Raw genomic sequence first — 16,975 nt, 5'->3', positions numbered from 1 at the left:
TTATCATCTTCAAATCAGTCCGTTTTCATAATTCGTACGTTCCCGATAAGCAATTTCGCAAATCCGCCGTTGCATCCATTGTGACCAATATTCCCCACTTTGACACTTGTGTGTTATAAGTAGTGATCAGTGAAGTAGTAAGGGGTGGGGTGGGCGGACTGCTCCGGGCGCCATCTTGACAGGGGCACCGGTACCTCTCCTCTTCTCCATTCCCTGCCCTTTCCCACTCCTCCCCCGCCATGTGCACATCTTTATTTCCCCCCTCCACTGTACCTCTAGCTCTTCGCTGGCGCGAGTGACAGCTCCAACTTGCTGCTCGCGTTGGCCTTGGCACTCCCCTCTGACGTCACTTCTGGATCCTGCCACTAGGAAGTGACATCAGAGAGAGAGCTGAGGTTGGCGCGGGCAGCAAGTTGGAGATGCTGCTCATGCCGGGGAAGCTAAACTGTTATGGGGAAGGGAAAGGACAGACGTGCACGCGGCGAAGTGGGCGGAGAAAAGAAAGGGGGTGCCTCCCACCCTCCCTAAGCCAGGCAATTATATCACGTCTTTTAAATAAACAAATAAATAAGCAAGCATCCTATTTGCCAATCACATGACGTGGTTACCTGCTACATTTCTATGAACTAATCCCCTCTTTTACTAAGGTATGCTAACCAATTAGTGCGTGCTAAATGCTAACACGCCCATAGACTAAAATGCACGCATTAGCGTTTAGCGGGCCTAATTCGATTAGCATGTGCGTTAATTGGTTAGCACACCTTAGCAAAAGAGGGCCTAAATTTCTCCAAAAGGTCTTATATTAATATCTGGGGAGAATATGATTCCCAAAGATCTTTACATACCCAACAAATTGGTCCATAGAGTCACTCCAGGGCGTAGCAAGGGAGAGTAGCGCCCTTCCCCCACCCCTTCCCTGTCCCCGCTCCTTCCCGACCCCCCGCCGCGCATGCACCCGCTTCCCTCCACATTAGAGAATGACACAGTGACAAAATTCATCACCATTCCCGTCCCCGCGGATAACCACGGGAAACCATCTTCATGTCATTCTTTAAGGAGAGAGGGAAGAATCAGAGTATAATTGGGCACAACCACTGACCCGCAAGCTTTGCTTTGAAGAATGCTGGTGTAGAAGGACTGAGGTTGAAACAGACACTACAGAATGACAGTCTCTGGTATCCAGAGCAGATATTGTGATGTCATAATGCCTCATTCCACCAGTGCCTAAGAGCCAATCACATCAGTGATGTCACAATGTCTTCATTATCCTTGGCTCTCATAAGAATCAGAGTATGAATGGCCACAACCACTGACCCGCAAGCTTTGCTTTGAAGAATGCTGGTGTAGAAGGACCGAGGTTGAAATAGACACTAGAAAATGACATGGGATTATTTGGGGATGGGAACGGTGATGAATTTTGTCACCGTGTCATTCTCTACATCCACATATCTTTTTAATTTTCCAGGCGAGAGCAACAGTGCAAAATTGTTGCCCACGTCATGTCGGCTATCCCTATGGTGCCGCTTCCTAGGCGGGAGGGGGGGGGGTATGTGTGTCCGGAAGTGATGTTGGAGAGAGGCAGACACCGAAGTGGTCAGCAAGTTTGTAATGCTGGGAAGGGAAAGGGCGTGGCACATGACGGGGTGGGGGCGCAGAGGAGGATGGTGCCTGTGCCCTTTACAAAGACCGCCCCCCTCGCCCTCCCCCCTTACTACACCCGTGAGTCACTCAAAATCTCAGAATCAATGTCTGCAAGCGTATTATTTTAGTGCGTAATTCCCAGTGCCAACAGGATTAAAAAAAGAGGCACAACTGACAGCAATGCCTCAGAAAACACAACAGAAGAAGAAAAATGAAACTTTGAGGAGAAAAAGGGAACTTCCGATACAATTGCCCTACTTATTTCACCGTGGTAACCCTCGTCAATCATTACTTCCATGAGCAGCTAATGCCTGGTTTTGTTTAGAAAGGATTGTTTTGTTCTGTTTTTTTTTAAAGAAGATAAGAAATTATGATTGTGGTTATTGAATTTTGAGTTGGGGTAGGGTGTTGTTTTTTTTTTTTGGAACTAATGATTGATAAGAGCTGCTGTAGTGAAATACGCACGTAATTGTATCTGAAGTTTCTTTCTTTTTGTACTTTAAAATCTGGTGTTTGTTGATTTAAAATAGGCTTCTGCTGCATTTTATTAGGTGTTGAGATGCATTAGGTATGTGTGGGGGTGGGGAACGAGGGCCGCGAGCCAGTCGGCATTTCAGGATTTCTGCACATGAAAAGCACAGTCCCATCGAGTGAAGCGTACTGCAGAGCAGTGTCTCTCAAACTGTGTGCCCCGGCACTATGGTGTGCCCCGAAGAGATTCCAGATGTGCCAGGAGAGATTCTAGAATTTTACTTTACTGTTAAAAATTCCCTTCATAAATATACGCTAGAATAGATGCCATGTACGTTGCATACGCAAGAGTTATTTAGGGCTCCTTTTACAAAGGTGCGCTAGTGTTTTTAACGCACGCACCGGATTAGTGTGCGCTAGCCGGAAATCTACCACCTGCTCACAAGGCAATTTAGCATGCGCTATTCCGCGCATTAAGGCCTTAGCACGGCTTTGTAAAAGGAGCCCTTAATGTTATGAGTGTCTGTGTGCGTAAGGATACAATTGCCAAGACAAACATCATTCTTTGATGTGATTGGTCCTTGAAAACTAACGGTGAATAATTTTAGTCTTATTTTTTATGCAGTAGTTACTGTAACTTGAGCAGCAAAGCAATCGAGGTTTTGTTACCGTTTGGATCTTCTTATCTTTGCAAACTTGGATTATCAGCTCTGACAGAAATTAAATTTAAAAAAGAGAACTGCAGATGGTGGTTGATGAAATGCGTGTTTGCTTGTCGACTATCGAGCTGCATTTTGAGTTAATTTGCATTCAACAACAAGCACATCCTAACTCCTAACTCCTCTCACCTTGGGTTTTGCATCCTCAACCATATATTTATGTCTGTCTGTCCAAGTTGGATTGTAATCTCTTCTGAGCAGGGACTGTCTACTGAATGTTGAATTTACAGTGCTGCATACGCCTTTCAGCGCTATATAATTGATAAATAGTACTTGTAGTAGCAGCAGCATCTAAGTTCTTCTCCAACCCTATGCACGCCTACTTTGGAGTTAGACGCCATTAGTACCATGCGATAGGCACTTATTTTTTGTAGAATCGTGCCTAAGAATATAGGCGCCTCTTATAGAATTTCTCCCTAAGTGCCATGTTGCAATAATGTCTCTTAGTACTATTATTAAGACTGCCCGGTTTCTGATAAGTCAAACTGGAGACCAAGGAAACCTACTGAGTGAGAAAATAAGTGTAACGAGAAGAGTTGTAGTCTGAAAATGTTTTATTAAAGAAGAACAGCTGTCAAAACTAGCTGTAAATCATCTGGGTTATGGAACCTGGCCCGATACAATATGATGCAATTATATTTTATGAGAACAAAACAGAATCCAACAAGTTCGCAGTGAATCCAATGAGGCAAAGCACAAAACGAAACTGCAGAAGTGACGCTCGTGATGTCGGCGTTTTATTCAATGAATGACGTTGAATCACCAAACATCAGAATCCACATAGGATTTGGCAGTTATGGACCCAACACGGTCCGTGTTTCGACTTGAAACGTCTTCCTCAGGGATTCAGAATGATCTGAAGTCAAAGAGAAATGCCGTTGTGGATATGCAAATGGCAGAGAAATCCAGGTCCTGTGAATATTAGGCTTTTGGTGTCGCCGTGTTTTGTAGAATTGTTGTTTTAATTTAGAATTGTAAATTTATTTTTAAGTTATATATTTTTTTTCTTTTTGTTGTTTTTCTTTTGTTTTGTGGTTGCTGAACGCTGAATTTTGTGCCATTCATTCTCCTACCTCTCTTGGCTCCTCCCCCAACTGTGACGTTTTTCTGAGCATTTCCATGAAAATGTTTTGTGAATTATGATCCTGTTTTCTGGCAACTATTTAAACGAGATTTAAACAAATTTTTATTTTTTTTGAGATTTGATTATTTAGATTTAATAAAATTTTTATATTTTATTTTTCTTCTGCTCTTTCTTTACTGTTCTTATTTTGCTTTCTTGTTTTTCTATTTTGTACACGGTGCTGTTGGCAAATTGAAGTGCGGTTAAAACTTTTAATAAACATAAACAAAGCATTGCTGTACATAATTATACAGTACAGTATATCACTTCTTTTTAGTTTGCGATAATATTCTATGCCTGCAACATTTCTCTTTAAACTTTAACTGTTCTAAGCACCTTTCTATATACAAAACACTGCTACGAGAGTAAATGAAAAAAGCAAAGGCAAAATACATTTAACGGCTTTAATAGAAGTAACTGTGATCAATTGAACATATCACTCCATGCAAGACGATGCATTTGTTGTGTCGTTCAACTAGCTTCTGCATTCCAGCACAGAAGTTTTTCGGCTGCTCCTGAAGCCAGGTGAACGCTGCTTCCTGTACGTCATCGTCAGAAGTGAATCTACGACCTTGCAGCGTCTACTTCAGTGGACTGAGGAAGTGATAATTGCTAGGCGCCGGATCTGGGCTGTAAGGAGGATGTGGAAGACGTTCGAATCCAAGCTGTTGCAAACTGTCTCTTCTGTTCATTGATTCCCAGCAAGTTCACGCAGAGACCTTCGGTCAGTGATTATTTTCGGACTTTACAGGCTTATGTTTATTTCTGTTTAATTTGATACCTTACAGATTAGGGACCCCTGATGAAGGCGTGTTACCCAAAACATGGACTGTGTCGGGTCCCCTGTTTGTAAAAAGGTGGTGACATTAACCGCAATAAATAATTGTTATAATAAACATAGCCTTCATCTTGTACACTCGTCTGCAGTTTCTTTTTGTTTTGGTTTGCGCTGTCTCTTCTGTCGCTGTTGCTGTATGAGGACGTGCGTTGACATGGTGCAGGCCAGTGGCATAAGTAAGGGGAGTGTGGGGGAGGGGAGTCCTCCCGGGCACGGTCTTCCTAAGGGCATGGAAGCACTCTTCCTCCTCTACACCCCCTCACTCGCCCACCTGCCCACTCGCTTGCTCCTCTCATTGCTGCGCAAGCCCTTTGCCTTCCCTGTGCCTTTTTGGCACTCTCTCTCATGTCACTTGCTTTCTTTTACTCCCCTTCTGGATTACATATTGGGAACAGCATGCAGTGGACCAGTTTAGATCCCCCCCCTCCCCCTGGGTGGGTAAACAGTGATTGGGCATTACTACAACAGAAAGGCTGGACCGAGTACCAAGAAATGAAGTCCAAGGCCAAGAACATGTGACAGGAAGATACAGAACTATCTCCCGTCATTTCTTGGATGGTGCAACTCTACACCACAAAAGCATTGTCATTAAACCAGCAGGTGTGAATGGGGGTGGTGGTGGTGGTGTTTGCGTCCTTCCGAGTTCTCTCATTACCACTTTGCGGCCCTTAAGATGAAAAAGGTTGGAGATCCCTGATGTAGGGTATTAAACGTCAAAATACCTAACGTACATAATCTCTATTCAAAAGGCTACAGGTAATCAATGCAGCGCTCACATAATGGGGAATGCATGATCCTGTACCCACAAATTTCCAGTATTGAGAACTGTAGCATTTTGGATGAGCTGGCCATGTAATAATAATAATAATAATAATAACTTTATTTTTATATACCGCCAACAATCTTGCGACTTCTAGGCGGTTTACAATAAAAGAAACTGTTTACAATACAAGAAACTGAAAATACAATAAAAATAAAGAGAAACTTTACATACAGCGAATTGAAGAGTATAACAGTGAATATCCCGTACAACGAATTAAAGAGTATTGCAGTGTACATCTGATAACATTAATTATGTTAACGTCAGTTTGTGTGTTGCATGGCCAGGAAGTGCCAAGTTGTTTAAACAGAAGTAGAAATGTTCCGTAAGTTGAATAGAGTGTTCATATTTAGTGATTGCAGTTCAGGTATGTGGTGATGTTACGAGGGGGGTTGATGTTCCGGTTCGTTGCCTAGGTATTTCAGGAATAGGTAGGTTTTTAGGTGTTTCCTGAATTCTTCATAGTTGTTTGTGTGCGCGATTAGTTTTCCTAGGTCTTTACCCCGTATGGCTGCTTGATATGATAGCAGTTGTTGATGGTGTCTCTTATATTTGCACCCTCTGGCCGGTGGGGAGACAAATTTCATGTGTGTTTTTCTTTCATGTTTATTGGTTGGGAATGAGAAGAGGTCTGCGATGTATTTTGGGGCTAGACCGTTTAATACTTTGAAGCAGAGACAGCCTAGCTTGAACTTCGAGCGCGCCTCCATCGGCAGCCAGTGTAGGAGTCGGTAGGAAGGGGTTACGTGATCGGACTTCTTCAGCCCGAAAATCATCCTGACTGCTGCATTTTGTATCAGTTGTAGTCTTTGCATTTGCTTCCGTGGGATTGTTAGATGGGTGATGTTGCAGTAGTCCAGGTGGTTTAGTATTAGGGATTGTACTAGGATTCTGAATGCTGAAGTGTGGAAGTACGCCTTAATGGATTTAAGTTTCCAGAGAGTGAAAAACCCTCTTTTGATTAAGGAGTCTATGTGGTCTTTCATGGTTAGTCCTTGGTCTAGTATTACTCCTAGAATCTTCATCGTTGGTTGAATGGGGTAGTTTAGATTGTTAATGTGTAATGATATTGTCGTATTTTGTGCGTGTGGCGAGGCTATGAAGAATTTAGTTTTTTCTGAATTGAGCTTCAGTTTGAAATCTGTGGTCCATTGATCCATTGTGTTTAGCGCTTCAGTTGCTATGGGGGTGATTTCGGAGGAGGATGCTGTAGAACCACCTTAGTAAGTAACTCCATGTAGGAAGAGTTGCAGTAATCTAATTTTTCAATAATGTTAAAGCTTGTGCCACAGTTACCACATTTACTTCACATAGATATGGTCTTAACTGCTTGGCCACCTACAACTGCCAATAGGCTATATAATGTTCCAATAAAAGTCATCACTTCTGAATTCAATTCCAACCAAACTCCTAGGCTGCAATCTTTCTAGGCCTATGATAATGCTACAGCTTCTGGCTTTTGTACTATCTCGCTTTACATTTTTGCAACTCACTACTAGTGGGCCTACCTGCCAAAACTCTCTCCCGCCTCCAAAGTGTGCAAAACGCTGCGATACGCCTCCTGAAAAACCTAGGCAACTGCGACCACGTTACCCCTGCACTAGCATCCATGCACTGACTGCCCATTCATAAATGCTGCACCTTCAAAGCCCTTGTCCTCGCTTTCAAAACCTTCCACAAAATGATCCCGCACTATATGACAAGTAAACCACAAATCTACTTCCCAAAGCGACCTTTGAGATCCCAAGGAGAAAAACGACTGACCATACTGCCTTGTCACTCCCTCAAGACCGAAACAGCCCACAAACGCTTCTACTCGCATTTCATATCCAGACTATGGCACCTCATCCCCTCATCAGCCAGAACACTAGATGGACTATGGAACTTCAGGAAGGCCATAGAAGCCTTTCTCTTTACAAACCCAGCGCCTTAATGACATCCACCCAGAAACGCCATTCAGAGTTCAACGTAACTGTGCTACGTACTCTCAACCAGTAGCTGCATAAAATAATATGCTTTTTGTCATGTCTATAATGTAAGTTGTGTCATCTCTGTCCTGTCTTGACCATACTGTGAATGTACCTGGTAATCCGTTCTGGGCTCCTTTGGGAGGATGGGATAGATAAATAAATGAAATAGACTATTTTACTTCCAGGCTAAGTTTACCCTCACATAAGCCTTAGTTTTTGAAATAGTCTGCTTCGATTTATTAGCTTTCAATCCAGCAGCAACTTGGTGTAGACATCTGTTGATCTTAGCAAAGTGTGCTCTTCCATCTGGCGAGATAAGGCATGTCTGGATGTCATCATCGAAACATTAAAATCTAAACTCTTTCTGACTAACTGTATCACGCAGAGGCTGCATAAAAATATTAAATAGAAGGCGGGATAAAACTCCATAGCTGAGTTCCCAAGCCCTAGATGGAAAAAGATCCAAAACCACACAGTGAAATCTACTTACCAGGTAAGAGGTAGATTCATATTTCACACAGTCATTAACCCAAAAATCATGAGGAAGGAACATGAAATGCTGCAGATAGAGATGTTTAAATCAACACCACACACACCTACCTTGCTCTGTACACTTATAAATAGGATGAAGTTAAGAGGTGACAGGCTCTGGAGTGATCTAAGGAATTACTTTTACAGAAAGGGTGGTAGATGTGTGGAACAGTCTCCCGGAAGAGGTGGTAGAGACAGAGACTGTGTCTGAATTTAAGAAAGCCTGGGATAGACACGTTGGATCTCTCGGAGAGAGAAAGAGATAATGGTTACTGTGGATGGGCAGCTCTATGACCTCACAATGCAGGTGCACAGAGCCTTAGCCTATAGGAAGAGGAGATGCAAATGTTACGAGCCTTAGCCAATAGGGAGAGGAGGAGATAATGGTTACTGCAGATGGGCAGACTAGATGGGCCATTTGGCCTTTATCTGCCATCATGTTTTTATAATCATAAAGCTCTATGACCTCACAATGCAGGTATAAAGAGCCTTAGCCAATAGAGAGAGGAGATGCAAATATTAAGAGCCTTAGCCAATGGGGAGAGGAGGAGATAATGGTTACTGCAGATGGGCCATTTGGCCTCTATCTGCCATCATGTTTCTATGTTTCTAAATATAATCCAGGACAGAATCTATCATCATTTCGCTACCAGTGGTATTGCTGGAACCCTGACTGAAAATCATCTAGGACATTCCCTTGGATCAGGGGTCTACAAAGTACAGCCCACAGGCCACATCCAGCCCGCAATATGATTTTATCTGGCCCACTGAAGAATTTTGAGGAAATGTGCCCATTGGACTAATTTTCCAATGATAATCCACAAAAAAACAAACAACCATGGGGTATTGATAGATTTCAAATGCATTAATTAAAATTGTGTTCAAAATATATTGATATTCCATATTATAGTAATATTATTCACAACTTTATTTAATAGTGAATCATAATTGTATACTTCGCAGTATTTCTTCGTATTTGTTCGGCCTCAATCAACAGTGTCAATTCATTGTAGGTAGCTCTGATGCTGTGACTAATCTTTAAATTGAATCTGGAAGTTTGTTACTAGTCGTTATAATTAATTGTCTATAAGAATACTTGCAGTGGTGCAGTGCAATACTCAGTTTCTAATTGCATAAATTTATATTTAAAGGTGCATATTCACTTATTCACATATTTGCTTGTACTCTGTAATCAGTTTATAAAAAATTTTCTGCTTTCAATAAAACTCATATATCTAGAGTTATTTATCTCTTTTTTTTTTCACTATGGCCGCTAAAAAGTCCTGAAGTACCCAATGTGGCCCTCGTGGCGAAAAATTTGGAGACCTCTGCCTTGGACAGACTTCTATGGTCTGTGTCCCATATGTGGCAAGACAGATCAGGAAGGGCCGGAGTAGGTTTTGACGGCACCTCGGTAACTGAGAAGTAGGTGCAGTGCAGGGCAGACCTTTTTTTTTTTTTTAATGGTCTGAGTCGTGAAAACGGCAAGGTTGGTTCAGGAGCAAGTATGCGTATTTTATATCACATTCATATCATCTGAGTGCAGGACTTGTATATCTCAGGGGGAGGCGAAGACATGTTATAGTGGAACTTAGCAAATAAAATGTAATTATATAAGTATATAAGGGTTTGTTGGGTCAACATTACCTTGATAATGAATGTGACTGCTGAGCAGACTGGATGGACCTCGCAAGTCTTTTATCTGCTGACATTTACTAGGTTACTATGTTACTATGTAAGACCTCTATTAGTCGCACAATTACAACTTTCTCAAGTCTTTTAGACATGTTACAAAGTTGAATTCTTGAGAAAACCAACATGTGTTCTCTTTGGTTGTGTAGGGATGACCTTGAACAACAACTGTTAATAATCTAAAGTTACTTTGTGCTGTGGGAGTTTTGGCCGTTTGTGGGAAGTTAACAGTCTATGGATGCATAAAAATGCTACCAGTATAAATGGAAAAAAAAAATAAAATCTGGTGTTTTTTGTGGATGTGGGTAATTTTATGCCTATTTCCTATTTTACTGAAAACAGTCCTTAACACTCAGAGTCCTTGAGGCTTCCTATTGCTTTCTGGAACAGCTTCAATTTCTTCTTTCAACCTTGGTGTCTGAGTGAGCTACCACCCCCCTTTCCCGGCTCTTGGTTTCCTCATACAATCTGTACTATCTTGCTGGGTCCACCACACTCACCCTCCCTCTCAGCCTTTGCTGGACTGAATTTGGCTAATTTCCACTCCTGCTGTACTAGAGATCCAGGAGTTACTCTTCTTCCTGCGGAAATCCTGTTGACCCTGCCAGGTTGAGATCAGGAGTTACCATGGGGATGGCGCTCAAAAATGCCCTTTTCCTATTAGCTGATGTAAGTTCTTCTTCCTCTTGTTTTCTTTAATTCACTTTCTGGAACAAAAGACAGAGATTGTGATTACTCTCTAAAATCCATGACATACCTTAGAGAGGGGAAAGGGTGTGGCCCAACGGATCGTGGCCATGTTAATGTTTTGAGAAACTATTGTGCATGAGTGTATAAGTGTGAATATAGATGAGTCCTCGAGATGAAGGGGCACTGTCTTGTTTTTGTGTTACCATTACATCGCTGTAAAATGATATTAGGGAAAGGGATGATAAATAATGCCTCTATCACTCCTTGAGGTGACATCAGCTTGAATATTGTGTTCAGTTCTGATTGATGTATCTCAACAAAGATATAGCGGAATTGGAAAAGGTTCAAAGGGCAACCAAGATAATAAAGGGAATGGAACTCCTCTCATATGAAGAAGGGCTCTTCAGCTTGGAAAAGAGACAGCTGAGGGGGGATATGATAGAGGTCTACAAAATCCTGAGAGGTGTTGAATGGGTAAAAGTGGATCGATTTTTCATTCTCAAAAAGTACAAAAACCAGGGGACACTAAATGAAGTTACATGGAAATACCTTTAAAACAAATAGGAAGAAATATTTTTTTTTTACTCTGTTCCTACTCCTATTTCTTACCAAAATACTGGAATCAACTGCATCCACACATCAAATTCCTCGAAGGGCTTTTGAGCTTTTGGAAAGCAATAAAAAATTTACCTCTTCACCTAATTCCCTTAGCCTCGTGTCCGTATGGTAAAGCACCTAGACTCCAACACCTTCTGCATGTCATCATTATTAAACTATCTACCAGAGCATCCAACTAACTAATCTGCCTCCTCCAGCTTTTGCGACTATACAGTCTGTAACTTCCATACTAATGTATTCCTCATATATGTTGAACTAGACTCTCTGTGCATGCTTTAAGATGATATAGCTTCATGTGAAACTAACATATCTCTGGAAGTGCTAATGTAAAATGAACTCTCTGTATGTTAAAATTCCTTGTTCTGTGTTTGCTAATTTAGGATGAGATGATTATCACTCTAGCCTGTACTGCCTTAGTTTTCTGTATCTCGTTTTTGTTGAATTATTACGTGTGTTACTTTGTAACCTGTTCTGAGCTCTCTGGGGAGGATGGGATAGAAAACAAATTAAATAAATAATAAATAAGTGCACTTAAGTGCTATTCTATAACTGGGCACCCAAGTATTCTATCCTGTCATTGCAAAGGAGATGTTCCCATGGGAGAGGCATGGATGTTCTGACTAAGCATGTGCTTTATTGAATACTAATTGATTTCCTGGCGTTGCCCAGGTATTTATTTATTCTAATCTTCTATTAGACAGGAAAAGGAATAAAATTGGCCTCATGTTGCTGTACTGTCTCTGAAGCTCTAGATGTAGCAGCTCTGTCGTGCAGCATCGCATGTCTTGTATTACTCTCCTATGGATTTTCTTGTGTACGCTAGTGTTTCGTTTCTTTAGCCTTTGATTGCACTTGACCAATTGCCTTACATTTCCTTGAAGGCATTGTTACATCAATGACAACACAGCTGCACTTCCTTGTGACATCATTCCCTAAGTTTCACACAATTGGTCAATATATAACATCTATATAAAACACATGTCACCTCCTTCCCACCCCCACAGTATTTTTCCTCAGATAGTAAGAGATATGTATACCAAGTTTGGTTGAGATCTGTCTATGTGTTTCAGAGTTATGCTGGAACATACATACATACACATACACACATATCCATTTTTATATATATAGATTGTCAAGTGCCTAACTGCAATAGAGCAGGTATACGTGCTGATGCCTATATTTAGATCCAAAAACCCAAAAAATATTCAAGCTGTGAGCTCCAAAACCCCCAACAAAATCAAGCATACAAGGGAGTGACAAAAATCTTAGGTGGAGGAAAAGTCCTTAAGAGCTCAGTGAAACAGAACTGCGAAGCCAGATAGCATTCATGAACTGATCACATGCTTGGAGCAATCATTGGGCAGAAAAACCTCCACCTCTTTAAAGCTGAAATCTCCCCTTTTTTAATAAAATTCTTCTTCTATAAATATGTATTTTTCTATTTTTCCTTATTTCTTTATATCAATATTTAATATTTTATCAATATTCAATATTTTTGTCACTCCCTTGTATGCTTGATTTTGTTGGGGTTTTGGAGCTCACAGCTTGAGTATTTATTTATTTATTTTTTGGATTTTGCCTATACTGTATTTAAATGCCTAATTGCTGTTTTATGCTAGTATTCTGTAACGCATCAGCCCTCGGATTCTATATACTGTGATTACACTCGTGCGTGCAAATCTGTGCACATTGCCAATTTGTGCATGCAACTTAATTGGTTAACAAGCTAATCTGCGTTGATAATTGCCAAATAAATCGACAAATAAAAACATAATAAAAACAGTAAAAAATAACAGTAAGACTAACAACAATCATCTCTAATTAAAATAAACAAATACCAACAAAACTATAGCATACTAAATTGCACTAAAGCCCCCCAAAATCAGCTCTTCCACAAATACTAACATTTAAATGTCAACATACACTGATTCATGTTGCAAAAATGCATGCAAAAAATGCAGTTTTTAACCCCTTCCTAAACTGTAACACATTGGAAGTCTTCCTTAAATCCCAGGGTAACTTATTCCAACTGTACTGATAGCTTAGCATTACGATGGACAGACAACCTCACTACACCCAATGGAGGCACATCCAAACAGAGCTTATCCATAGAACGTAGGTTCCTTGTTGGCTGATAAAATTACATGCACAACTTTTTAAGTGTATTCCTTAAAGTGGTGCATGTAAATTCTACTGCGCATTTCTCAAAAAGGGGTTTGGCCATAGGAGAGGCATGAGCAGGTCATGGACATTCCTTAAAGTTACCCAAAACAAGGTTTATCAATTGCGAAGTGCTATATGAAAGGAAAAGGATCTCAGTAATCCACGCCAAAAGATCATAGAATCTCACATAGGCTTAAATATGGATGGGCTTTCATTCATTGATCCAAAAACCTTCAAAAATGTTATTTTAATCAAACTTTATTTGTGGTATTTTTTTGAAATTTTTCCACTTATTTTTACTTTTAATTTTTCAATTAATTTTCAATATTTTTATTTGCACTTATTTATGTTCCACTACCTGATCACCAGGCATTTCCTGGATATTTATTTATCCCAATCTTCTGGTATCAGATTGATTTTTACATGTCACCCCCTTCCCACCCCCCACATTATTTTCCCCCAGATAGCAAGTCATATGTGTACCAAGTTTGGTTGAAATCTCTCCATGCATTTCAGAGTTATGCTGAGTATTCATCTCAGCGAGCCTGAAAACTATGGGTTAGACACTAATAGCTGCCGTTTTTGATTATTTTTACATGTCACCCCCTTCCCACCCCATAGTATTTTTTCCAAGATAGTAAGTCATATGTGTACCAAGTTTGGTTGAAATCTCTCCATGCGTTTCAGAGTTATGCTGGAACATACATACACACAGATAGATCCAATTTTATATACAGTATATAGTTTGAGGAATATGCACAATCCCTTCCCATCGATAAGAGTACAATGGATGTTTTTTTTATATAAGAAAAAACTGTAGAAAGTTCAACAGCCACTTATCTTATCAGCAGCATGGGGACATTCTTATTTTACTCCTCTTGCCAATCACTTACCCCCTCTTTTATGAAACTCCGATAGCAGTTTCTAGAACAGGGAGCCGCGCTGAATGGCCCTCGCTGCTCCCGATGTTCATAGGAACTCAATGAGCATCGGGAGCAGCGCAGGCCATTCAGCGCAGCTCCCTACGCTAGAAACTGCTATCGCGGTTTCGTAAAAGGTGGCCTTAATGTCTTGTGTGCTATTGCAACTCTACGGCTGACTATGTCATATGCCCGCTGACGGGGCCCGTTTCGCCCTGTAACATCGGGATTTTTTAAGGCAAAAAAAATCTTGCAAAACGCAAAGTCTCTGAGATCCTTTTCCTTCGATATAGCACTTCACGATTGATAAACCTTGTTTTGGGTATCTAGTAATCACAGTGGTATATTCCATTTTCGCATTTTGTTTGATTTCTGAGCATTCCGCACACGGTTTAGGCATGAGCATTTATGCCAGGTTGTAGTTAATGGCCACAGCTAAAGTGGACAGGCGCTACGCGTATTCTTTAAACCATACCTAGCCCCAGATGTGGTTTATAGAATAGTCCTAAGCGTGGATTTTTTTCAGCAATGATTTTGTGGGTGTCATAAATAGCATTTGGCCCTAGGTATGTTGTAGACTACAGGGTTAGTGCCTTTCACAGAAATACTCGTCACAGCTTCACAGAAGAATGTGAATTCTACACAGGAAATGTGATCAGGCCACACAGAGGAAAGTTTCATGCACTCAGTATCTAGGTGGAAGTTTTATTTATACTTAATAGCAAATTTAAAAAAAGGAACAAACTCGGCAAAGAGGGACTGAAGCGGAATTGCACTTCAGTGCTAGATGAGAGCATGAGGAGCAATGCGGTTTCTTGGTTTCTGGTTGGAAGGGAGCAATGCACTAACTTTTTTTTTTTTTTTTTTTAAGTATTTTCAGGGTTTTGTCTTCGCTCATTCAGCATCAGTTGATCTTTGAAGGTGGCCTAGTCTTGCTGGCAGCTCTTTAATGGCTAAATTAATTTTATGTTTCTTCCCCCTTAAATGCTCTTTATTGGTTCTCATGATCTGCAGGGGAGCCGCTGGGTACAATGCTGGCATTACCACTACCTAAATCTAGGCAGTTGCCTGGGGCACTAGAACTTGGGGGCAGCAATACAGACAATAGAGCCAGGCACCTGAAGCGGCATGGCTGGCAGGAATCCTGAAGCCCCATTAGCTGAAGAGATAATTGAGTTTCAGGTGGCGTAGGGAGGAGCCTGGGCTTTGGCTCCAGTCCACTCTTCCCCCCCTTCTATAAGACCCGTGCCATGAGCCCATTCAAAAGGGCCTGGGATAGGCACGTGGGATCGCTCGGAGAGAGAGAAAGAGATAATGGTTACTACAAATGGGCAGACTGTATGGGCCATTTGGCATTTATCTGCCATCATCTAATATAATAAAACCCTAAGCCGCGCATGCGCACTCCCACCCGCGTGCTCCCGTTTTCTGTGAGCTGTAGGGCACCGCAGGTAGGAGTACGCATGCGCACAAATCTCTCTCTCTCTCTTCCCCCCAAGGCGGATGTCGGCCCGGCAGCTATCGGCAGCTGCAGACCGCGGCGGCTGTCGGTTGCTGCAGGCCACGGCAGCTGTAGGCCGCGGTGGCTGTCGGCGGATGCAGGCCATGGCGGCTGTCGGCTGCCGGCGACTGCAGGCCGTGGCGGCTGGCAGCGGCTGCAGGCTGCGGCGACCGAGCACGGAGCATGGAGCCACCAGCAGCGGGTGGCGGTCAGCCCGAGAAACCCCTGACAAAATGAAAACCGGAGGACTGAGACAGAACAGAAATATTACCAAGACCATCCACAATTATGAAAAGAAGATGAAAGATGTTTATGGATTCCAGCTGGAGCAATTATATCCAGCTTTAAAATAGGACACCAGATTAATAGTTGCACAGGGAAATGGAGGGAGAGGGAATGCTGCGGCTGCTGCACAGGGAAGTAGGGAAGGAGATAGGAAGAAAGACACAGGGACAGGGGCAGGGAGAGAGACAGAAAGAAAGACAGCAGGAGGAAGAGAGACAGAAAGAAAAAGACAGGGGTAGGGAGAGAAACCGAAAGAAAGACAGACATATATTCTAGCACCAGCGGGAGGAAGGGAGACAGAAAGAAAGAAAAGAAGAAAGACACAGGGACAGGGAGAGACATAGAAAGACAGACAGACAAAGGGGGCCAGGGAGAGAGACAGACAGAAAGAAAGCAGGACAGAGAAAGACACAGAAATAAAGACAGACAGACAGACATATATTCTAGCACCTGTTAATGTAACGGGCTAAAATACTAGTGTTACAATGTTTCTATAACCATAAAGTTCTATTACATCACAATACTGGTGTAAAGAGCCATAGAGGGGCATAATCGAAAGGGACGTCTAAGTCCATTTGCGTCCAACTCGCAAGTCGTCCAAAGTAAAAAACAGCCTAGGACACGTTTTTGAAAAATATGTCCAAAAATTTTTTTGTTTCGAAAATTGTCTAAATATACGTCCTGCTGATCTGATCATCCAAGCCGCTAAATCGTCCATCTTTATACCACATTTCCATCCAACTTTTCATCCAAGTCAAAAATGCCTAGAACAAGCCCTGTTGGACGTGGGAGGGGTCTGCAAAGTGATGGACTGTACACTCAGACATGGCACCTAAATAGTGGGATACCTTACAGGGCACTGAGGTGAACTTCACAAAAAGGGTGCCATGTCTTCTCCTCCCTGCAGCTCCCTTATAAGTCACGGTGAGCCCCCCAAACCACCTCCAGAATCCCCTAGACCCACTTATCTACCACCCCAATAGCCCTTATGGC

At 41.9% G+C, this 16,975-nt stretch overlaps 1 protein-coding gene across 9 annotated transcripts in view; it reads left to right on the top strand.

Annotated features, from left to right (window-relative positions):
• Positions 1 to 16,975, top strand: part of FGR (FGR proto-oncogene, Src family tyrosine kinase) — a 146,565-nt gene that overhangs the window by 14,411 nt on the left and 115,179 nt on the right. The window contains exon 1 of one of the 9 annotated variants that reach the window (XM_033954715.1): positions 10,353 to 10,474. The exons of the other annotated variants lie outside the window; for them this stretch is intronic. The gene's annotated coding sequence lies outside the window, so the exon portion shown is untranslated. Of the gene's footprint in view, positions 1 to 10,352; positions 10,475 to 16,975 lie in introns of those variants that run through there. 9 annotated transcript variants of the gene reach the window in all.

The sequence above is a fragment of the Geotrypetes seraphini genome, chromosome 8 (genome assembly GCF_902459505.1).
Source record: "Geotrypetes seraphini chromosome 8, aGeoSer1.1, whole genome shotgun sequence".
Lineage (NCBI taxonomy): Eukaryota > Metazoa > Chordata > Amphibia > Gymnophiona > Dermophiidae > Geotrypetes > Geotrypetes seraphini.
Note: the sequence above shows the minus strand (reverse complement) of the source record. Positions and strands in the feature narration are given on the sequence as shown.